Source organism: Gopherus flavomarginatus, chromosome 3 (assembly GCF_025201925.1).
Source record: "Gopherus flavomarginatus isolate rGopFla2 chromosome 3, rGopFla2.mat.asm, whole genome shotgun sequence".
In the NCBI taxonomy this organism is placed as follows: domain Eukaryota; kingdom Metazoa; phylum Chordata; order Testudines; family Testudinidae; genus Gopherus; species Gopherus flavomarginatus.
In genome coordinates, this window is record NC_066619.1 from 186,515,441 (window position 1) to 186,539,591 (window position 24,151).

General features: G+C 41.4%; 1 protein-coding gene across 2 annotated transcripts in view; it reads left to right on the forward strand.

Moving 5' to 3' along the window:
- Positions 1–24,151, forward strand: part of HSPA4L (heat shock protein family A (Hsp70) member 4 like) — a 653,707-nt gene that overhangs the window by 36,438 nt on the left and 593,118 nt on the right. The gene's annotated exons all lie outside the window — the stretch shown is intronic.

The window sequence follows — 24,151 nt, forward strand, 5'->3', positions numbered from 1 at the left end:
TCAGTTTTAGTGCAATGAGATACATTATCACAATTCTGTTCCTAGTACCTACTCAAATGCCATATTAAAAAATTTACCCTTTCTTTCACCTCAAAGTGTGTGTGTGCACTTGTGTGAGAGAGGCATACACAGATTCTCCTTGTCCTTGGAGTGTCTCCTTGTGGTGGGTGTGATGGTCTCAGGAATTCTACCTCAGTTTCCCATGATTGTCAGCCTACCCTGGCTGTAAACCACGATAAAAAGTAACAAAGTCACTTAATCCAAAGCCAATAAACATACCTAACAAAAGAATCCCCATCCTAGCCAGGCTCATCCTTCAGCCTTCTTCCTCACAGTTGGGATTCTAGCTACAATGGTTTGCCTTCCTGCTTAGCAAGAGGCTCCATGGCTCTTTTCTAATCAGTCATCTGTCTCAGGTCTACTTTCCTTCTTAAGGACTTAAGCCACAGTCCTCCTGTATCTCGAGACCAAGCCAGGCTCCTTCCCCCATGCAGAAGCAGCATGTCTGTCTCCTTCACCAACAGCCCTCAAACTGCTTTGCTTTCTTCTTCTTAAGTCCAACAGACTGTACAGGTGTAACGGGGTGGGACTAATTGCACAGAGCTTGCTAGCAGGCTGCCCTATTACAATGTGCTCTAATATAAGTGGATACGAACAAATTTCAGCTCAAAATAGAGACTGAGAATGTAGATTGAAGCCAAAGTGCCTTGTTGGAATTTTGCCCTTTCCTTTTTTTCTGGTCACAACTGCTACATTTTAAATCTCTTCCTTACCCTTTTCTCTCTGGATGGGAAAGAGAGTAAACAGCCTTCTCTAAAACAGATGCTAATAAGCAAACTTTCTAATTACTGCCATATTACTTTCCCATTCACTAGCTAAGGCCAAAATCCTTAACACTGGGCACATTCTGAGTAACTGGGGAATATGTTGGGAGTGGGAGTGATTATTTTTATTTCCAACCCCTGCAGAATCACCCATCTGTGAATTGAAAGGACCACAGCCTGAAATCAACAGTAGCTACTGCTCCTACTGTCCTCTCTGTGCAGAATTTTGACCAGAGAACCTGCATAGCAATGTGTCTGCTATTATTACCCCTTCTTCTTCTTGACCCTTGCCTACCCTGGTCCCCTGGCCTTCCGACACGGCTTACTATGCAGAGATGTACTCTGTTGCATGCAGAGGATCACAGAGCCTGCATGTGGGCTGCTAGCCACATCCCACTACACAAGTTCTGTTGTGCTCAGGGCTCTTCATGCTTGAGGAAGTGTATGTGTTTATGTATATACATTCTGAAGGGCGAAAACTGACTGGATTTGTTAAGCATGGATACAGAAGCAACTGACGCTCTCATAAAGCCTGCCCATCTTGCATATACAAACATATTATGCTTGTCAAATGTCTCATTTTAATACGTGTGTCTATGAGAGGAAGGTGCAACCCACATTTTTGTTTTTGTCTATGACATGCACCTTCTTGAATATTTTTTATGCTAATTTCATGATACCCTAAATTACTGTTTGTTTGGCAGTATTTTTCTTGGGTTTTTTTTAAGATTATTTAGTGATTGCTCCGTCAGTGTAAGGGTAATTCTACTGGCAGCCCTTGACACTGTACAGTGCTGTAGCCTTGCTTAGGATGGGTAACACATTCCTCAGCTGCAAATGAAAATGATCGCCAAGATTATCATGACACTATCAATTTTCTATCCAAAAAAAGAAATAAGCCCACTTACTTTCCTCCAGTATGACAAACGGACAGCTTCTACGATTGTGTGTGGAGCAGTCAAACGCTGAGACTTCATAAAGCTGCATAGGAGACAGGGCATGTATCTATTTTCATTACACATATATAGTGCACGGGATCAAGCACATATTGCTTCATGAAAGTTCAGTATCTAGGCTGAACAGACAAATGTCATTTACAAATCCCAGATAATGTTCTAATAAAATATGACCTAAACAATTATACTTTTCCAACTGCACTTTTAAACCCAATCTCCTCCCTATAATGGTCTGGAAAAGACTAATGTATAGCACAAATAAACATCAAGCTCCTCTGAAGTTTCTGCTATGGAGATCAGAGCTCTGCATGGTTGGCATACTTTCTGTGCCACTTGCAAAGCAGCAAGCATCTCCTTTTGTTGATGATGCAGATTGTTTCCAAATTACTCAGCATGACTTTTTCCTCAGCAACTTGCTCCTGAAACTTGAAAGACAAATAATGCACATTTAATCAGAAAAATGCTTCACAGATTTCATAAGGAAGTAGAGGAGAAAAAGCTGTTTCACAGCGGCCATGATTGAGGGGCTAAACAAAACCTTCAGGCACTCTTTCACAAGTTATTTTCACTTCTTACAATTTGCACAACCAAGTGGGTGGCAACATGTCTATCTACTCTCCTTGTTTTTCACCAAATAAAACTAACATGACTTGAAAAAAAAACATTTTTAGCTAATAGCAACCATGCCTATATTATTTTCAGATTGATTCTATGTGCAACAGAACCAGTTTTCTCATTAAATACAAAAATAAATTAGCATCCCAGTGAGATTTACCGGTTGTTGTTGATTATGTTTGGTATGCTCACTGCATGGAAGAAGGCAATGACACATGGTAGGGGTTTTAACTAGTCCATGTCTTTATTAGTCAAAATACATCCAAGGTTCCCATTGGGGGACAGCCCAGTGCAGTCACTAGCACTCCATTGATCCCTTGCCAATTTTTGGGGTACTCCCAATGCAGGGGAAGTCAGCTATCACACAAGGTGGTTTTCTGGGCATCTCCACCTGCCTATGAACATCCTTCCCCCTTTTGGGGGTTGAGGCAAGAGGGGACCTTGGCCCCCAGCCAGCACTGCGATAGAGTGCATTGGTGGAGTGGCCTCCTGGGGTAGACTCCCAATCTGTAGTTTGCATTTGTCCCCATCTCATAAGGAAGTGCCCTTGGGATGACCAACAAGTTCCTACACTGGTAACCTGCCTCAAAGAGGCACCAACATCAGCTTAACTGCCTCCAACCCACCCCACATGGGCCACCTTGGAGTTCAGGTGCTCATCCAGGAACAAACTGGCGCCTATGTCAGAGAAATGAACTCCATCCTCTCACTCAAATTCTGCTGCACTCTGAGCTATGCAGTCATATCAAATAACCAAGCCATCTCAGAACTCCAGACATGTCAATACTTTCCAGCTCGCCTTCAATCATAATATCCCCATGCTGAGAGGCTTGTTTCCCAGGAGCCCAATATCCCACTTAGCCTTCCAAATCCATTTGAGCCTTGAGCACGATCTCAGGGGGTTCTCGCTTTGGTGTATAACAGTGGCATCCAGCATGTCCTCACAGAGCACCAGCCCATGTAAAAGGGGCATTTACTTTCTGCAGTGGCAAGACAAAAAGTCACATCCAGCACCAGGCCCAATGGCAAGCCCCTACTGAATTACACACTCTCTTGTAAACACAGTGCACGATGCTGTGCCCACAAATTCATGTGCGCCAATACATTCTATATAATAGATATGGGGAAGGAACCCAGATAGTTAAAAACCAGTGGCACTTAAAGCCCACTTCCAACTGCCACCCTGGCTAGCTGATTAGCTGTAGTGAGACTAGTTTGGGGTTCTCGTATAGGCCAACGCCTGGGGAGTCCCACAACCCCCCTGAATACCTCGACTGCCATTCTGTAAGCTAAAAGGTGAGAGGTGCAAGTGCTCCCTTGACTGTGGATACTGCTTCTAGCAACCAAGATTCCAGAGGGCTGGTGGCATCTGCTCAGGCATTTCTTTAGCTCCCGCTGCTAGTGCTTGGAATCTGCTGACCTGCAGTGGAGAGAGCTTCAGCTATGCCAGTGTACAGCCCAGGCACATGCTTGTCAGTGAAATGAACATTGCATGCACATTTCTGTTTGGAAGCATTAATTGTTTAACATTTCTAGACATGGGCACAGCCTTGGTCAAATTAAGGATTCCATGCAGGTGGAGTCACTCCTTCCCCTCTCACAAGAAGAGATAGGGAAGAAATTCCAAAGTTGAGACATTTCCCTCATTCAAGAATCTGGTAATGAGTGTCTGGTTCACCCAGCAACTGACTAGTGCACTCACTTTCTGGAAGAATTCTGCACTGGCACTAAGTGATGTGCTCCTTCAGGATTAGTATATAAGGACAGAGATGGACACACTGAAAGTCTTTGAAGACAGAGTCTTGTAATCCAGACTTTGGCTGGGGTGGGGAATTAAGTTCCCACCTACACTAATGCAGTGAGGCCCCAGTTAGAACACAGGGTTCAGGGTAGCTACCACCAAAGTATTCCATTTACACAAGACCAGACAGCAGCTGTGCAAAGCTGCAAGCTGCATCATGCTTTGAATACATGGCTCAGTTTCATGAGCATTCAGGGAGAGAGATATGTCAGGGACTACTATGTTTATCCACATCCCCAGCATGGCAGAGATTCTAGAGCAGAGTTGGTGCCTTACTCAACAAGCAGAGTAGCTTTAGCTTTATAAGTGAGAGCTCAGTGGAGGGGAAGGTGTGGGAATGTCTCCACTGAGACATTACACCAGCCAAAATAAGCTAACAACCAATTCAGTTCTGCACAGCATCACATAAAAGCCTATTCCCTGCAGCCCATACAGTGTTTGCTCAATGTACAGTTCACAGGGCTGTTTTGGCTTTTCAAGCACCTTCCCCAAGATGATCTATTGTATTTGCTTCCCTTGAGAGGGGTGGGGCTCAATAAAGTGTGGGAGTAGTCATTTGTCTTCCAATCACAGATAATAATCCTCTCACTTTTAAAGGCTGAATTCTCATGGACAAAGACTTCTACACCTCAGACAGAGAGCAGAGGCAGAGAGGAGACAAGCCCACTATTTTTTGGTGGGTGGGAGGGACAGGGAAGCAACTTTCATAACCTCTACTGTGTAAGTGTTGTAGGGACTGTGGGATTTATATGCACTGACAGACGAGTTCCTAAGAATTCAGTTGAAAGTTATGAACATAGTATGCTTAGGAGTGGAAATTTCCCATCTTCAAGACAGAACAACCATCATGCAGTCTGCAGTCTCAAGGCCCTTTCTTACATCAGTTACATTCTTGCTGACCACATTTAGAGGGACAAAGTCATCAACAAAGCAATACTGGATATACAACCTATTGCCAGTGATAGAAGTTTTCCATTTTCACTTCCAAAAGAGCCAGTTTCTATACAGTGCATAGGTTTGCAGCTAGGAACTGAGAGCCAGCAAGGCAGGGTACATGCATTTGGTGCTCTGTTCAAATAAAGAAGACTCCGTACCAGGAGCAAGAGCCAAGCCAGTGAGCATCACATTTAGTCCCAGACCAGGGTGAGCAATCACTCACCATACCGCCTTACTGTATCAGTGATGGGCACAGAGTAAGAACTGACTAGACTAGCACAACAAGGCAAAGTGATCAGATAAAATCTGACCCACAGTAGTGGGGGCAGACTGGGCTCACTCCTGGGGGAGTGTTTGGTTGTGGTGAAGCCAGCTATGCACATATCCAACAGCTGCTGCTGCTGCTGCCAATTCAGGTCCTGCAGGGAAGTGAGCAAGGCCCAAAGCTCAGGGCTGTCAGGACTCCCCAGAAGGTCTCTACCCAGGCCATGGGGCTCAGCCCTGTCCTCCCTAGGCATTCCTAATACCCACTACCACAGTGCCCCAGGACTCCCAAGAGAGAGGAGGTAACTCTTAACTTGGCCCTGAGCAGTTCTGCATAGGAAACCATGAAAGTGAATTGCTGCAAAGTAAAGCCATCAAGGCACGGTCCCGCTGGCTTGTTCAGCTGCCAGTCCACCTGCACAGCAGCAGCTGGAAACTAGCAAACAGGAAGCAGACCAGGGCTCCTATCACAGCTCCAAATCTGATGCCAAATGACATAAAACCTCCAGCCCACGTCCAAAGGGGCTGGAAATCTTGCAGGACAACGTCCATCCAGTCCTTTTTGCCACTTCCCCTTGCTTGGCTTAGGGCCCTCTTCTACAAGGAGATTTTTATCTTTCATTTTGCTAATTAGAGGTCATGCCCCTACTCATGCAGATCATGGGACCTGAGTTTCAATGTCGAGCCAAAATACCAATCGTTGTGGTATTTCAGTGAAAATAGATAGTATCCTTACAAGGTTGAAAACGACACTAATTAATTCCACTGAAACATCATCCACATTTCTTTTTTCCCTCTTTCATTTTTTAAATACATCAGGAGCAGAAAGCCTGCTAAAACCCAGTGGGGCTACTAGACAATCGACATGCTAAAGGAGCACTCAAAGACGATAAGGCCATTGCGGATAAACTAAATGAATTCTTTGCATTGGTCTTCACTGTTGAGTATGAGGGAGATTCCCAAACCTGAGCCATTCTTTTTGGGTGACAGATCTGAGGAACTATCCCAAATTGAGGTGTCATTAGAGGAAGTTTTGGAACAAATTGATAAACTAAACAGTAATAAGTTTCCAGGACCTGATGGTATTCACCCAAGAGTTCTGAAGGAACGCAAATGTGAAATTGCAGGCCCACTAACTATCATCTGTAACCTATCATTTAAATCAGCTTCTGTACCAAATGACTGGAGGATAGTTAACGTGATGTCAATTTTTAAAAAGGGCTCCAGAAGTGACCCTGGCAACTACAGACCAGTAAGCCTCACTTCAGTTCTGGGGAAGTTGGTTGAAACTATCGTAAAGAACAAAATTGTCAGACACATAGATGAACATAATTTGTTGGGAAATAGTCAACATGGTTTTTGTAAAGGGAAATCATGCCTCACCAATCTACTAGAATTCTTTGAGGGGGTTGATAAGCATGCAGACAAAAGAAATCCAGTGGCTATAGTGTATTTAAATTTTCAGAAAGCCTTTGACAAGGTCCCTCACCAAAGGCTCTTAAGCAAAATAAGCAGTCATGAGATAAGGGGGAAGGTTCTCTCATGGATTGGTAACTGGTTAAAAGATAGGAAACAAAGGGTAAGAATAAATGGTCAGTTTTCAGAATGGAGAGAGGTAAATAGTAGTGCCCCCCAGGGATCTATACTGGGTCCAGTCCTATTTAACATAAACGATCATAAACGATCTGGAAAAAGGGGTAAACACTGAGGTGGCAAAATTTGCAGATGATACAAAACTACTCAAGATAGTTAAGTCCCAGGCAGACTATGAAGAGCTACAAAAGGATCTCACAAAACTGGGTGACTGGGCAATAAAATGGCAGATGAAATTTAATGTTGATAAATGCAAAGTAATGCACATTGGAAAACATAATTCTTATTACATATATACAATGATGGGGTCTAAATTAGCTGTTAGCACTCAAGAAAGAAATCTTAGAATCATAGAATACTAGAGTTGGAAGAGACCTCAGGAGGTCATCTAGCCCAATCCCCTGCTCAAAGCAGGACTAACACCAACTAAATCGTCCCAGCCAAGGCTTCGTCAAGCCAGGCCTTAAAAACCTCTAAGGATGGAGATTCCACCACCTTTCTAGGTAACCCATTCCAGTGCTTCAACATCCTCCTAGTGAAATAACGTTTGCTAATATCCAACCTAGACCTCTCCCACTTCAACTTGAGACCATTGCTTCTTGTTCTGTAATCTGCCACCACTGAGAACAGCCTACCTCCATCCTCTGTGGAACCCCCCTTCAGGTAGTTCATAGAATCATAGAATATCAGGGTTGGAAGGGACCTAGGAGGTCATCTAGTCCAACTCCCTGCTCAAAGCAGGACCAATTCCCAACTAAATCATCCCAATCAAGGCTTTATCAAGCTGGGTCTTAAAAACCACCAAGGAAGAAGATTCCGCTAACTCCCTAGGTAACCCATTCTAGTGCTTCACCCCTCTCTTAGTGAAAAAGTTTTTTCTTACATCCAACCTAAACCTCCCGCACTGCAACTTGAGACCATTACTCCTTGTTCTGTCATTTGGTACCACTGAGAACAGTCGAGATCCATCCTCTTTGGAACCCCCTCTCAGGTAGTTGAAAGCAACTATCAAATCCCCCCTCATTCTTTTCTTCTGCAGACTAAACAATCCCAGTTCCCTCAGCCTCTCCTCATAAGTCATGTGCTCCAGCCCCCTAAAAATTTGTGTTGCCCTCAGCTGGACTCTCCAATTTTCCCACATCCTTCTTGTAGTGTGGGGCCCAAAACTGGACACAGTACTCCAAATGAGGCCTCACCAATACCGAATAGAGGGGAATGATCACATCCTACAATCTGCTGGCAATGCCCCTACTTATACAGCCCAAAATGTCGTTAGCCTTGTTGGCAACAAAGGCACACTTTTGATTCATATCCAGCTTCTTGTCCACTGTAACCCCTAGGTCCTTTTCTGCAGAACTGCTGCATAGCCTCTCAATCCCTAGCCTATAACAGTGCATGGGATTCTTCCATCCTAAGTGCAGGACTCTACACTTGTCTTTGTTGAACCTCATAAGAATTATTTTGGCCCAATCCTCTAATTTGTCTAAGTCCTTCTGTATCCTATCCCTACCCTCCAGCGTATCTACCACTCCTCCCAGTTTAGTGTCATCTGCAAACTTGCTGAGGTGTTACATGCCAAGAAGCCCCTTGTGTTATACAACATGTTATATTAAGGTCACAAGTGCCCAGTTTGAAATACCCTGGGCCTGGTTTATTAGAATACTTAGTATTTTACAGCACATTATCTCTTCAAAGCACCGCTCCCATTGACTTCAGTTATAGCTGTGAGGGCTCAGCCCCACGGTCTCAAGAGCTCTGCACTACAGCTAACAGGGTAACTGATAACAGTAGTAAACTTCCAGCCTCTGCGTGGATGAACCACTGGAGGGAGATGAGAGACACATTTTGCCAATGGGTTTCACAGATGTTTGCATGGCAAAGGAATGTCAAAACTCAAGAATCTCTGCTTTCACTCCAGATTCTGGAGGCCACATTCTGCTGTAATGGGTATAGACCCTTTAGTCCCTGCATGACCCCTTCTGCCCATGTCCTCTTCATGTGGTCTCTATACCAGTCCTGTTTCTCCCTCCACCTCATCATCCAAGTTGCAGTCTCCTAGTCTAATCAGTCCCTGCCTTACCCACATCCTGGTTCCCAGTCCCTTTGGACAGCCACCCCAGTGTGATTCCCCCAGCTCCTCATCCTATCTCAATCTCTCCCAAACACACATGTGCACACAGGCTCCCAATACCACCCACTGTCCCACACTCTTTGCCCAGCTAGTAACAAGCTCTCCTGCCCCTGTCTCAGGTCCTCATTTGATCTATCATCCCTTCCTCCAGCTGGTGACCAGCTCTGTCTAGAATATGCTAGCCCATGGCAGTTACTTTTGAAGCCTATGCTTTTGTAGCCCTGCAACACTGTGCCAGATGTTTACCTGTGAAGTTACATGATAAAAACTTTATTATCTCAGTTTTATGAAACTCCATGCTAACTATAATAGTGGCATACCCCTGAAATCTACTAATTACACTGAAAATGTTCTCTCAGCACCTGCCCTCTGAAAAATCAGGTCTATGTAAGGTGTCTCAAGCTAGCTACCCAAAGTCACTTTTGAAAATTTAAGCCAATACTACTCGTGTCTGATTCCTTTCACAGTTCCTCATTTTGCCACACTCGTCACTTCATCACAGCAGTCATTTAATTCTAGAACTGTCATCATCTTGCAGAAAATATATATTTAAAAGTAAACAGCAAAAAAAATTCATCCCTACTGATGACTCTTTCTGATCATCAGTCTGTGGTTCTATTTGCAATTCTAACTCCTGACTTTTGCGCTTTGGATTATAAAGTAATCTTATTAATGAGTTGGGAACCCACATACAAGAACCATCATACAACTGCATATAAGATAGAAAGAGTTAAATGCACATCAGTAATCAACAGAGTACTGCACAACAACTAGTCAAATGTTCTCATCTTTTCAATCAAAATCTCTAGTTGAATGCTGCTTCTTTGATATTCTATTCTTTCCTAATCCTTCTTGTTCAATAGCTACATCTGATTTCATCTTGACTTCTGCTTAATTTATCCTGACTTTCAACAGCACCAAACTTGCATCATGGCCCACTAATATAATTGTTCTGTAGTTTGCCAGATTTCTTCTTCACACTTCTTTTTAAATAAAGGGACTTTTATTCATATATGCCAATATTCAGGAACATATCCTGTTTCAAATACAGGGAAAATTTACGAAGAATGATGATTGATTTTACTGAACAATCAACTTGCATTTTTATTAGCTCATAGTTATAATATTAATGAAACCAGGTGTATTTAACATTCTAATGTTTTTATTTTATCTGGTAAAGTTTTAGCATTGGCTATAAAGTTAGAGATTCATATAACCTGTTAGAATAACTGACACCTGCTCTATTTTCACAAAGCCTTCAAAAATTCTTCAGACTCAAATTCATAGCTGCAATTTTATTAGTGTACCTTAACTAATTTTATTTAATGAAAAGTTTGGAGCTTTGGTATCGCTTTTTGGTAGGTTTGTAATTGGTTACAATCTGCATGAAATTTTCAAGTAATTTTTACATTATCTTTGGGTTTAAAACACATTTTTACTACTGTAAAATATAGAACACCTTTTCTGGAAGTGACCTGGAGAAGTCATCTAGTTTATCTGTCCCACTGAGGTAGAATTAAATATACCTAGAGTTTGTCCAACTTGTTCTTAAAGCACTTGAATGGGTTACCTAGGGAGGTGGTGGAATCGCCTTCCTTAGAAGTTTTTAAGGTCAGGCTTGACAAAACCCTGGCTGAGATGATTTAGTTGAGGATTGGTCCTGAGGTCCCTGATATTCTATGATTCTATGAATACCTCCAGTAATGGCGATTCCACAACCTCCCTCATGAGCCTATCCCAAAACTTAACTACCCTAAGGGTACGTCTACACTACCCGCCGGATCGGTGGGTAGCAATCGATCTATCTGGGATCGATTTATCGTGTGTAGTGTAGACGCGATAAATCATTCCCCAATCGATCTCCCATTGACTGTTGAACTCCAGCTCGTCGAGGGGTGGAAGCAAAGCCGACAGGGGAGCCACAGCAATTGACCCTGCGCCATGAGAACGTGAGGTAAGTCGAACTAAGATATGTCGACTTCAGCTATGCCATTCTCATAGCTGAAGTTGCTTATCTTAAGTCGATCTTCGCCCCCACAGTGTAGACCAGGCATTAGAATTAGAAAGCTTTTCCTAATATCTAACCTAAAATCTCCTTTGCTGCACATTACACCCATTACTTCTTGTGCTATCCTTGGTGGACACTGAGAACAATTGATCACTGCATTCTTTATTAGACATATGTACACTTCTTTCTTTTCTCAAGACTACATATGCCTAATTTTTTTCAACCTTCAGGTTTTCTTAACATATTTATATTTTTTGCTCTCCTCTGGACTCTATCCAATTTATCCACATCTTTCTTAAGGTGAAGTGCCCATAATGAGACATAATACTCCTGCTGAGGCCTCACCAATGGCAAGAGTTGAACAATTATCTCCCATGCCTTATGGATGACATTCCTATTAATACACACCAGAATGATATTTGCCTTTCTTTGCAGCTGCATCACATTGTTGACTCAGATTCAATCTGTGAACCACTAGAACCCCCAGATCCTTTTCACTGCTTTGCAGTACTGCTTTGACATTTATTTCCCATTTAGTAGTTGTGCATTTAATTTTAACTTCCCAAGTGAAGTATTTTGTGCTTGTCTTTTTTTTGGTTCAATCTCCAAACTGAAAAAAATTCACTCTGTTCTAGCTGGCAGTGCGGGCAGATCCTAACGCATTGATACAATGAGCTCTTGGAGAGATGAACCACTGAATAAATGGGCCGCCACACTGCATACCAATTTCAGTTTCTGCATTGATTTAAGGTGTCAAGCATTCCTGGCTTTTCTGTATATATATATATATATATACTACATATATAGAAAAGCCAGGAATGCTTGGCACCTTAAATCAATGCATATTTTATACACACATATATAATTTAAATAATATTGTTCATTGTTCTTTTACTTTGTTTACACAGAATTACAACAATGTACATTTATCTTTTATTTCATGTTACCCTAGTGGACCACGGCATAAAGATAAAAGAAATAGAAAGTATACAGGTTAAATTGGCCTACCCACATATCATTCAGTGTTTCAAAAAAATACACAAGGGATCAGGGAGTTTACTGTGTCCTGAACAGCTGCACTCATAAAAGAGTAGTGGCACTATATTCATTATTAAAAATCTCTTAAGAACCTCTCATTAAGGACAGATTTTGCACCTGTAAGAGATGTCCATGATATACACATTTGGCTAGGTATGGGGTTTTTCCATCAGAACTTTGAATTATATTGTTATACCCTGTATACAGAGTTACTGAATGAATATAATGTGTGTTCTCTACTGACCTCCCTTCCCTTAAATTAAATAAATATTATGAACAATAAAAAGTGAATAAGGCAGCAGCTAGATACCAGTGAGGGAAATGAAATGCACTAAACTATCTCCTCTGGAGACCTAACGTTAAATGTAGCATGGACAAAATGTGTAATTAGTCAGGAATTTCAAAATGTGTGTCATAGTCTCATTTACAGTGTCCATACTATGTAATTGGCAGTTAAGTCCTCTTTGAGAAACATGGCATTTCAAACAATGCAGGATAGCATTTGAACCCATGTTGAATGGATAATAATTTATCTGTCCAAGCCATTCTTCAGCTCCTGATAAGTATCTATAAAACTGAGACCAATGTAATATGCCAAGAAACAGTGGAACAGCCATAAACAAGACATTCAGAAGGATTAAGAAAGAGAACAACCTCTTCCGCATGTCTAACCTAGATAACATCTTCCAGACATTAGCATGAAATTAAAAGGGAGTTAACCTAAACAGACAGGGGTTGAATCACCTCCAATTTATAGATATCTTCTGAAATGTGACATGACCTACAAAGTCAAAGAAGAACTTAAGTGCAAAAGCCAGAAAATGGAGCTAGAAGTGTAGTGAGTAAAACAAAAGCTGTACTCAGACACATGCTAAAAGATATATTGGCATAATGCAAGGAAGAGGGCGGGGAGGGAAGAGAGAATTCAATCAGCCCAAATAGCTGCAATTGAGATAAAAAACAAGTCACATTTAAAAAAGAGAAAATAGAGCCATAGTAGCCTCGATTACTTTCAGGCGAATGAAAGACTATGGAAAATAATCACCTACACTGACTGAAGCTGAAGTTCTTGGAACAATTTGCTATATAAGAAAGCAAAAGCCCTGAGTATATGATAAAATTGTCAAAAATTTCCTACCTTGGTTTACAGCAGTTAAGCTCCATCAGTGTTAGCAATGGTGGGAGACCTAGGCTTCTGCTACTGTCATTATGTTCAGCATCATGTCAGCTGGATGAGCTCTGAGTAGGGGTAGATGATGTGGTGTTTAAAATGGTGGCAGCTGAAGGAACCCTGGCTACATTAGAACTTCCAATATTGTTAGCAACAGTGGGAAATTTCTGAAAGATTTCCCTAGTTTAGACAGAACCATGTAGTTCAGGCACATAGTTCCTAATGAAGGAAATGGAAGCCATATCTACACTAGGATCTCTTTACCAGTATACTCAACTGGCAAAGTGTTTGTCATGTGGACATAGTTTATACTAGAAAAATTTTGCTTTTGCCAGTAGATGTTATACCATCCCACTGGAGCAAAACAGTTTTGCTGGTATAAGCTGCATCTACACTAAGGGTTTTTGCCAGCACAGTTATCTCAGTCAGATCTGAAGAGGTGTGATCCCTGACTGACATAGCTATGCCAGCAGAAGTCTGTAGTGTAGACATAGCTCAAACAGAAATGAAAAGGAGGATGGTAGGAATTAATTTCACATCATGGTGATACACACACTCAACCCTAATTGTAATGTACACAAATGTGCCTTCAAATGTAATTCTACTCTGAAAAGTGTGACTGTAATAAAGGGATTGTGGAGTTCTGCATCTGTTGTCTCTCAAAGATTTCCATACCAAATATGTTCTGTGATACATTTTCTGACTAGAATCAAGCAAGCTCTTTCCTTCTCATGAGTCAGCAACAGTAATAAAAGTTCTGCAGGACAAATTTTGCATTGGTCACATCTGTGTAATTCCATCGCCACATGGTTTTGCACAGATGGTGCTTACTGATCACATATATTAGAACTTAAACAATTCTGTAAACAATGCACAAGGAGGAATAGAATACAGGTCACTCTCCCACAGCTATTTTGCCTCTGCTGTTGTCACAGTAAAAAAAGGAAGTAAAAACTTATTTTAGGCCCAAAGCAAACAGATATGACTGAGTATACCCAGGGAGCAAATCTATTGTGAAAGAAAGTGCCATTTTCTGAACAGAACTGCAAAACTGAGGTTTTGGACTATATGGAGAGAAAAAAAAATCAGATAAGGGTCCTAGGTTAAATTATAACCAGTTTTACACACCCACATAATCTCTTTATGGTGTTGCATAGTATTGTAAGTAAGGAGATAATCTGATGCAGAATTTGGCCTCTTTTAGACATAATAAGCAGTATTGCCTTGAGCTTTTATTATTAACAATCATGTATATATAGAAGCATCTAAAGGCCTGAATCAGGATTGGGACTCCTTTGCACTGGGCAAAGTACAAACACAGAAGAGATGTTGGCTCCCGCGCCAGAAAACTAATACTCTAAAAGACACAAGGAACAGATGAAAGCAGGGATGAATATATAACATGTAAGTAAATTAACATGGATTTTGGCATAGTTTTGTTAGTTATATGTCTTGTAGCTTTAAAATTGAGGATACAGGTAGGGTGAGGGGAATGGCAGGAATGGGGAGAAATTAAGAGTAAAAGATTGGAGAAAGATGGTACAATCAGAGGGACAATCGCAGCTCATTATCTGCCTAGCCATGGTCAGCTGACTTTATAAACAAAATGCACTTATTCTTTCACTGAACTTCTGAATGGGACATATAGGGGACATACCAGGCAGAAAAAGTAATCACAAAAGAAGATCTTGCTTGTAAAATCTCAAAATACGGTTAAAAAAAAGTTTTGACTAAGGCTGAGACATCACCAAGGTAATTCAATTCCAACATTAAAATGATTATGGATGGTCTGTGCCAGAAACAATTAAGAATCAAGTGTGTTAAGGTCCATTTAAAGTTTTTACCTTAGAAACTTACACAAAACCTTTGGAAAACCTTTTTTTCTAATTAATCCAAGACACAAATTTCTGGACTTTTATTATCTTAACTGCATTTCTTTTCTCTTGAAACCACCCGCTGGGATGATCAAAAAGGAAATAAAATTGTATAGAAAGAACTTATGTTGGACATCATCTATTTACTCAGTATCATACAAATGTCAATGTGATTCATTCTCTTAGGGGGACTCCATGGTTGATCCTTTTCCCACTCAAGTCAAAGGCAAAACTCCCATTCACTTCAGTGGAAACAGATTCAAGTTCTCAATGAGGTCTAACTCCATTTCCTTTTCTTCTACCATTTCAAAAAAGAAAAATATATGCATCCATGCATCTCCATATGTTTTCAGATTGACATAGAATGGTGTATTCCACCATTATAGCACTTCTAGCTGTATGAGTTTTGTATGCCTTTCATTGTGTCTGGAATAGAGTTAGTGCCTTTGACCTATGTTAAATGTGCTGGAATAGAGGTGCAGGAATTTTGTAAAGAGAACTGATCATGCAAAACATTTGGTACTCTCAACTATGTCTATAGTTAGGGTTTTAAATCCCCTCCAAAGCAGCACTGAAGTATCACATCATTTTAGAATCAGAGATTGTGCCTGAGCCACAAAGTTTGAATTTGGATCAGAACTTCTTCCAAGGTTCAAAAGGCATTCTGGGGAGAGAAGAAATAAATATTAGTGCCAGGGAACATAATTTTGATTAGAATCTAAGGCAACAATTGTTTCTTTGTTTTGTCTGTAAACTTAACAGTCTTACTTTTGAGCAACTTTCCTCTTTGGATCAGAGGCAGTCCACGTTGTACTCAAGTAAAAGTAATGCTTTGACAACTCTCTTCCACATTTGAAATATAAAAGTCTCTCCTACATTTGGGATAACAATATAATCCAGGTTAGAGGTCCCCACCATTCCATGATCTTTTTCTCGTGGTGCTGTAATATGGGATTATGGAAGATGACAGGCAGGATTTTAGAAGATTTCCCTTTTTTGCTGGCTCAAGATTTCTGCTGGAAAGATTTTCCCTTTACGTGAACATCCAATGTACTTTAAGCACTCCATAAATATCTCAAATTACATTTTCAAATCTAAACACTGATTTTGAGTGCCCCTCTTGAAACACATTGAAGGGGTCCTGATTTTCAGAGGATGGATGCTTAGTGTGTGTGAATAAGTCTTTTATGAAGGGAAGATCCATGACCAATGATAAACTTTTGGATGTAAAAATGTGCTTCATCACACCTGATTAAATGTAAAGGACAAGATGAGCATCCATACACAAGAAAACAGAGCCTAGCTTTATTTCATTTTTATCAAGGACATCTGAAAATGCACCACTGTTGTGTAAGGAAGCTGTGATTATAGAGTCCCTTCATTGAAAGTGATCCGACATGGATCATTCAGTCAGACAAGAAGTCGTTTGTAAAAAGTGGTGAAAGGCATATAGAGTTTATTTAATTGATTTTATTTCTTCTAGATGCCCCAGTATCAGGTGAGTTTTGGAAAGGCAATGATGGGGCTAAAGGATCAGTGAATACTGCTGAGAGGTAGTGTTGATGGGGAACATGTCTTGAGCGGCTGGGTCGGGAATGACTAGCAATGAGGCAGAGAGGAAATGCGAAGCTGAATAAGTAAAGGCATAGACAAAGCTGCCTGGCTGTACATGTTACAATGTCCAGTTTGTAACCTGACTGAGCATCCTGACGCCACCTATTTTGTTTGCATTCTTGCATTCTTACAACAATCAGGCAGCTGAAATTCCTTATAGTTAGCAACATGCAACTCCATTTTAACCTTTTGGTTAGATGACCACAATTTTAATGTCATGGTTTAGTTGGATGAAATATTGTTAGGAATTCCTCCTTCTTTGTAGTGTATTGTCATCTGACCGTGTTGTCCCTGTGAATTTCAAAGCTTTCTTCTGCACATTCTTGAATCATTATTTGTGTGTTGCACATCCAGATGGAACTATTCACCTTCTGTGGAATCAAAGTCCGATTCTGATCTCTCACTATACCTCTAATTCCATTGATTTATCTGAGTTACTGGGTTAGTTCTCTGGATTTACACCGGTATAAGTGAAATCAGATTCAGTACCATAGTTTTCTAAAACTAAATGTTTTTAAAAGTTGAATGAAAAAATCTTGCTTCACTTTGATACCACACAGATTTATCTCCAGGGGTACAAATACTTCAAGGGAGTTGGAGCTGTATTTTCCTTTATTTTACCTATGTCAATGTCTCTGAGTGAAGTACACGAATATATTGTTTCTTATTTTTATTATAGTACCACCATAACTGCTCCACTCGTGATTTATTTTCTGGAAACTTGGGGTATGTCTACACTACGGGATTATTCCAATTTTACATAAACCAGTTTTGTAAAACAGATTGTATAAAGTCGAGTGCATGAGGCCACACTAAGCACATGAATTCGGCAGTGTGCGTTCATGTACTGAGGCTAGTGTCGATTTCTGGAGCATTGCACTGTGGGTAGCTATCCCGTAGCATTCCCATAGTTCCCACAGTTTCCCCCGCCCACTGGAATTTTGGGTTGAGATCCCAATGCATGATGGTGCAAAAACAGTGTCGCGGGCGATTATGGGTAAATGTCGTCACTCAATCCTTCCTCCGTGAAAGCAATGGCAGACAATCATTTCATGCCCTTTTTCCCCTGGATTGCCCTGGCAATGCCATAGCATGGCAACCATGGAGCCTGTTTTGCCTTTTGTCACTTCACCGTATGCGTACTGGATGCTGCTGACAGAGGCGGTACTGCAGTGTTACACAGCAGCATTCATTTGCCTTTGCAAGGTAGCAGAGATGGTTACCATCCCTGTTGCACCTCCTGCCATTGTAAATTGGCGATGAGATGACGGTTATCAATCATTTTTTACCGTTTGCAATTGGAAATTGGTGATGACAGTTATCAACCATTTTGTACCGTCTGCTGCTGTCATGGGTGCTCCTGGCTAGCCTCACTGAGGTCGGCCGGGGGCACATGGACAAAAATGGGAATGACTCCCCGGGTCATTCCCTTCTTTATGTTTTGTCTAAAAATAGAGTCAGTCCTGCCTAGAATATGGGGCAAGTCTACTAGAGAGCCAGAGAGCACAGCCGCTCCGGGTCAGAGCCCCAGAGATCCCGCAGAAATGATGAGCTGCATGCCATTCTAGGGGGTGCCCCTGCAATGACTTCACCCGTTGCTTCCCTCCTCCTCCAACCCTCCTGGGCTACTATTGCAATGTCCCCCCATTTGTGTGATGAAGGAATAAAGAATGCAGGAATAAGAAACACTGACTTTTTAGCGAGATAAAATGAGGGAAAGGCAGCCTCCAGCTGCTATGATAGTCCAGGCAGGACATTAAAGGGTCGGGGAGAGTGGAGCGCAGCCTCCCGCTGCTATGATAGTCCAGGGAGTACAGAATCTTTTCTTTAGACACAAAAGGGGGGTGGGCTGATGGTGCTCAGGTTCCAGCTGCTATGATGAGGACAGTTACCAGCTGTTCTGTACCATCTGCTGGGAATGACCAGGAGTCATTACCATTTTTACCCAGGCGCCCCCAGCCGACCTCACCGAGGCCAGCCAGGAGCACTCATGGGATGATGACATTTTTCCACCATTTTGTACCATCTGTCATCAGGAAAAGAAGGGGAGGGATGCTGCTGTTTAGCGCCACAGTACTGCATGTCCAGCAGCATGTAGTAGACATACGGTGACATTGAAAAATGGCAAGAAATGATTTTTTTCCCTTTTCTTTCATGGGGGGAGGGGGGGTAGTAAATTGACGAGATATGCCCTGAACCACCCCAGACAATGTGTTTGACCTTACAGGCATTGGGAGCTCAGCCAAAAATGCAAATGCTTTTCGGAGACTGCGGGGATTGTGGGATAGCTGGAGTCCTCAGTCCCCCCTCCCTCCTTCCATGAGCGTCCATTTGATTATTTGGCTTTCCGTTACGCTTGTCACACAGCAGTGTGCTGTGGACTCTGTATCATAGCCTGGAGATTTTTTCAAATGCTTTGTCATTTTATCTTCTGTAACAGAGCTGTGATAGAACAGATTTGTCTCCCCATACAGCGGTCAGATCCAGTATCTCCTGTACGGTCCATGCTGGAGCTCTTTTTGGATTTGGGACTGCATCGCCACCCGTGCTGATCAGAGCTCCACACTAGGCAAACAGGAAATGAAATTCAAAAATTCACAGAGCTTTTCCTGTCTACCTGGCCAGTGCATCCAAGTTCAGATTGCTTTCCAGAGCAGTCACAATGGTGCACTGTGGGCTAACACCTGGAGGCCAATACCGTCCATTTGCTGCCACAATAACACTAATCCGACATGGCAATATCAATTTCAGCGCTACTCCTTTCGTCTGGGAGGAGCACAGAAACTGGTTTAAAGAGCCCTTTATATCGATATAAAGGGCCTCATGTGGACGGGTGCAGGGTTAAATCGATTTAATGCTGCTAAATTCGGTTTAAACACGTAATGTAGACCAGGCCTTGGAGACATTCTAAACATATTAAACCCATCACTGGCAATAGAATTAGTTTTGCCACCTGAGATAATTCAAAAACAGACAAAAATAGAGTATTCAAAAGGAGAACTACACCAACATAAGTAGGAAAAAGCACCTTTCTCAGCTTTGAAAGGCATTTGTACATCTCATTCACAATTTCACATGAAAAGTGGTAGAACCACATCTCTCATGTGTTCTCAGGTTAGACAAGAGCGAATAACCTTTCCAAACATCAGCTTTCCTTAGAACAGTTGGTTCTGAACAACTGATATATGTACTAGAATTGACACGTCAAGCTTTTGTGATGGGGGCTTTAAGTTCCCTCCTTATTTTAATGTTGAATCTTTGTATAGGCTCTTATTGTAGCAGTCTAGCTCCCAAGCAGGTGGGTAGGCTCTAACCTAACACTTAGACTGTTTGGGGACTGGAGCAGCCTAAAGTCAACTGTGAGCTTGTCAGGGTTGAATGAGAGGCAACAGACATTGGCTGACAATCAATAAGAGTGTCCTCAGAGGGGTTTGCGCCTGCTAAACCAAAATCAGCTTAAATATCAAGTTAAACCAATTCAACTTTCTAATGTAGAAAAAACCTTGAATATATCAATTGTGCAAGACCATGTTCACCCTGTCTCATTTGAAGGTGTTGGCAGGTGGGAATGAATACAGCATCTTGCGGGGGTCTCTTCCTGTAAAATTTTGTTTTTCAAATCCTTGTCAATACTTAGTGCCCTTTGCGTCATTCCAAAGGTTAAAAAATTTACTCTTCTTCATTATTTGTACAAGACCCAAGGATAAGTAATCTTTGGCAAGAATGGTAGAGCACATTCTAAAGAGAAGGTGACTCCATTCAAGGAATGAAAATTATCCTAATATTTTAGGAAGTTTGAAGGCAGAACTTTAACAGAGGCCTGCAAAAAGGTTGGGAGCCATTGCCCTAGAAGACGTCCTGAAATCAAAACTCAGATCAAATCTACACTATAAACTTACATTGGTATAACTATGCCACTCAAGAGTGTGAAAAATCCACACCTCTGAGCAACACAGTTATACCAAACTAACCCCCAGTGTAGCCAGTGGTATGGTGATGGGAGGGCTTCCCCCATCAGCATATCTACCACCTCTCACAGAAGTGGATTAACTAAGCTGAGAGGAGAAGCTCTCCCATCGGCATAGTACCGTCTTCTCTGAAGTGATACAGCAGGGCAGCTGCACTGCTGCAGCATTTTAAGTGTAGACCTGCCCTCAATCATTTGCAAAGCACACGTTTACATGCTTTCTGGGTTTATTACTCTGGCTTTGGCTGATCTAAAATGCTGGAAGGTTGATAAAGAGTCTGGAAATGGCAAAAGTAAATCTATTTTTTATTAAAAGTTTTGGCATGAGGATAGGTGCGTGCTTCACATTAAAAGAGAAAAAAATAGAGTGCTGAAAAACATCCAGTCACAGGATAGAGTTCCAGCACATCTGCAGGAGCAGTGAGCTCTGTGATTTCTGAGCGCCTTGTGGTTAACCTCATGGTACGGAATGAATTATCTCCCAATTCCATCCTTCATTAAACCACCCATTCTATAAAATGTGTCAACGAAGTCAACACATGGCCAGCTACTAATCAGCAAAATGATAGTCCATCCCCAAGTTGTTTTCTTTTTTGGCCAGAACAAAACAGAGTTGTTCATCCCATATAATTTTCAATTGTTTATATTGTGTCCTGCCTAGAGGTATCAACAACTATCATGTTTTAATTTAAACAGCCTGTATACACGTATATTAATGTTGGATGTCATGCAACATGCCTTGTAAGTGCAAACAGCTTTCAGTTCCCCACAACTGCAATTGCACATGTAAATCGGACACATTACTACAAACAAGTAAAGATGTATTGTTGTAAATGTCCTAATTTTGAAGGGTAAGTATAAACTTATTGCACATTTTGCAAAGCAAAGCAAAACTAAAAAAAGCTTAATCAAACCATTCAGGCACATTGCTCAAAGTATTTCTGTGAGAAGGCCTTAATATGTAAGTGACTGGAAGGCTCAAAGAATTGATACGGGGATATAAAGCCTTTTTACCTCTTTTAATTTGCTAGTGCAAGTTGGATCAAAATATTAGTGACCTAAAGTAACTGCGATCCTGTGACAATCATATAAAAAAAAGTCAGTCACTTCCTTAAAATGCTGCAGGAATTTTATTTGAATCATATAAAAAACCCTACATTAAAAAGAACACATTATGTGATGCTGGGCAAACTTAAAAACAAACTTTTCACAGGTAGCCACTAATTGCTTTCTCATTTTCTGGGTGCCCAGCTTGACACACATGGGGTCTGATTTGCTGGAGTGTTGAGCACTAACTGCAGCTAAAATCAACAAGAGCTATTCTCTGATCAAATAAAGTGCTATAAAATGCCAAGCTCTCAAAATTCAGGCCAATGGCATCTGAGATTGGGCACCCAAAATTAGTGTATACTTTTGACAATAATGTTACTATGCCTAAATTCCCCATCTGTAAACCACCTCTCTTCATAGGGATGTGAAGATAAATTTGTTAATATCTGTGAAACACTCAGATGCTATAGTTATGAACTCTATAGAATAGCTCATGAGGGGAGACCAGTTCTTTTCCCCGCTGCAATTAAATCAGACTGTCTCTTCCTCACTGTCTGGGTGTGAACAGCAGCAGCACTGAGAGAACAGAAGTGACAGCTACCTGCTCTCAGTTCTTGTGCCCAACACTAACACTGCTCATGATTGCCGGGAGGAGCAGCTACAGGGAAAGTCTTGCTCAGGCCTTGCAGCCCTGGGATGCAGCATGGTTAGTCGCTGTTTGGGGACTGTGCGTGCTCAGCACAGACGGAATTGTAGTTTGGCAGCTACAGTCTCCACTGGTTATGTGCAAACTGAGATTCTCAGAGGCTTATAAATTGACCAAATTTGGACAGATTTTCACAAAAGACATATTCCTGATACCAGGATGCCCCTCTACCAAATTTTAGGATCTCCTGCAAAGTGTGATGGTACTTAGAGCTTCACAATGAAATGATTGTAGACATTTTTTAACCTGAGAAAAACAAACAATGTATTGTTTTTATTTCCTAACCTTGTTGTGAAAAACAGCTGAATCATTTTTGCTGAAATTTTCCAAATCTAGTCAGCCTGAGGCAGACATTGGGCATGGAAATTGTCAGCCCAATCAGTTTAAGTTTGGCAAAATTATAAGCAACTGAAACCATGTCTTATAATGGGAAATGTCGGGCAACCTTAGCTATAGCTGTATCTCCGATAATAAAGAAAAGAGTTTTATCCCTAGAGCTATTTTCTCTGTTTCACTGTTGAAGTCTTGCTGAGATGCTTCCCCAGACTCTTTGTGCCTGGTTTCCTACTACACTTTTAAAGAGACAAACAAGAGGCCTAATTTTTAAAAAATGACTAATAGTTTCGAGTACCTCAATTTTTAGGTACCCAACAAGCAACATCTTAGCAGGGCCTGGTTTTTTTCAGAGGACATATGCTCAGGGTTTTATCAAAAGTCAGACCCTTTCGAGGTCTCTCAGGTTGAGCACTCACAAATCATTAGTCACTCTTGAAGTGAAATTTAGGCTTAGGCTTGCATATATATCTTCACAATCATCATCTATCATTACCCCTCCATGTGTCCCTCCCATCCTGTCCCCTCTCCTCTCACTCCTTCCTGCAGCACACAAGCAGATTCTAGTTTCCAAACATTCATCCAATATGCCTCACCAACTGCTGTCCTTTCTTTCTTTTCCATTTCAACTTTAATCTTCAAGAGACCGTTTCTTAAACAAGACCTGCTAATGCTAATTCTCATTAGTCAAATATTCTCTCTACTCATTACATGGGGGGGAAATATCAAGTAAGAAATGTGTTATTTTTTAAATGAAGCCATAGCACCATCAAGACATGCACATAATGAACCTAAGTAACCACATAATCTCATTATTATAGTAAGCCTAACTCCCATGTTTCTGTTCCTTCCTTCCCCTGCATACATATACACACTGTTGGTCTCACTAATTGAGTCATGTCTAAAGTTAACGTTTAACACCTCAGGGCATTTATTGTATTTGTTCTGTAAAATGCTTAGCACAAGTGCTGTATAAATAAAGAATATCTGCAATCGTCAAATAGCTGTTCGCTTGCCTGTGGGAAATCACTTTTAGTCCAATTCCTAGTGGGCAGGTAAACAACTCACCACAATTAACATTCTTGTTGACGATCTCATCAGAAAGGCCAACAAGCCTCATTTACCTGAAAGATCATCTCTAAAGATGAGAAGGTAAGGACAGGTACAGGGATTAGGCTGGTGCAGTGTGAGGAAAACTATACTACTTGCTACTGCTCATGATATGTGTGTTCTACGAATATACAAGTATATGCCAGGGCTGTCACAAGTG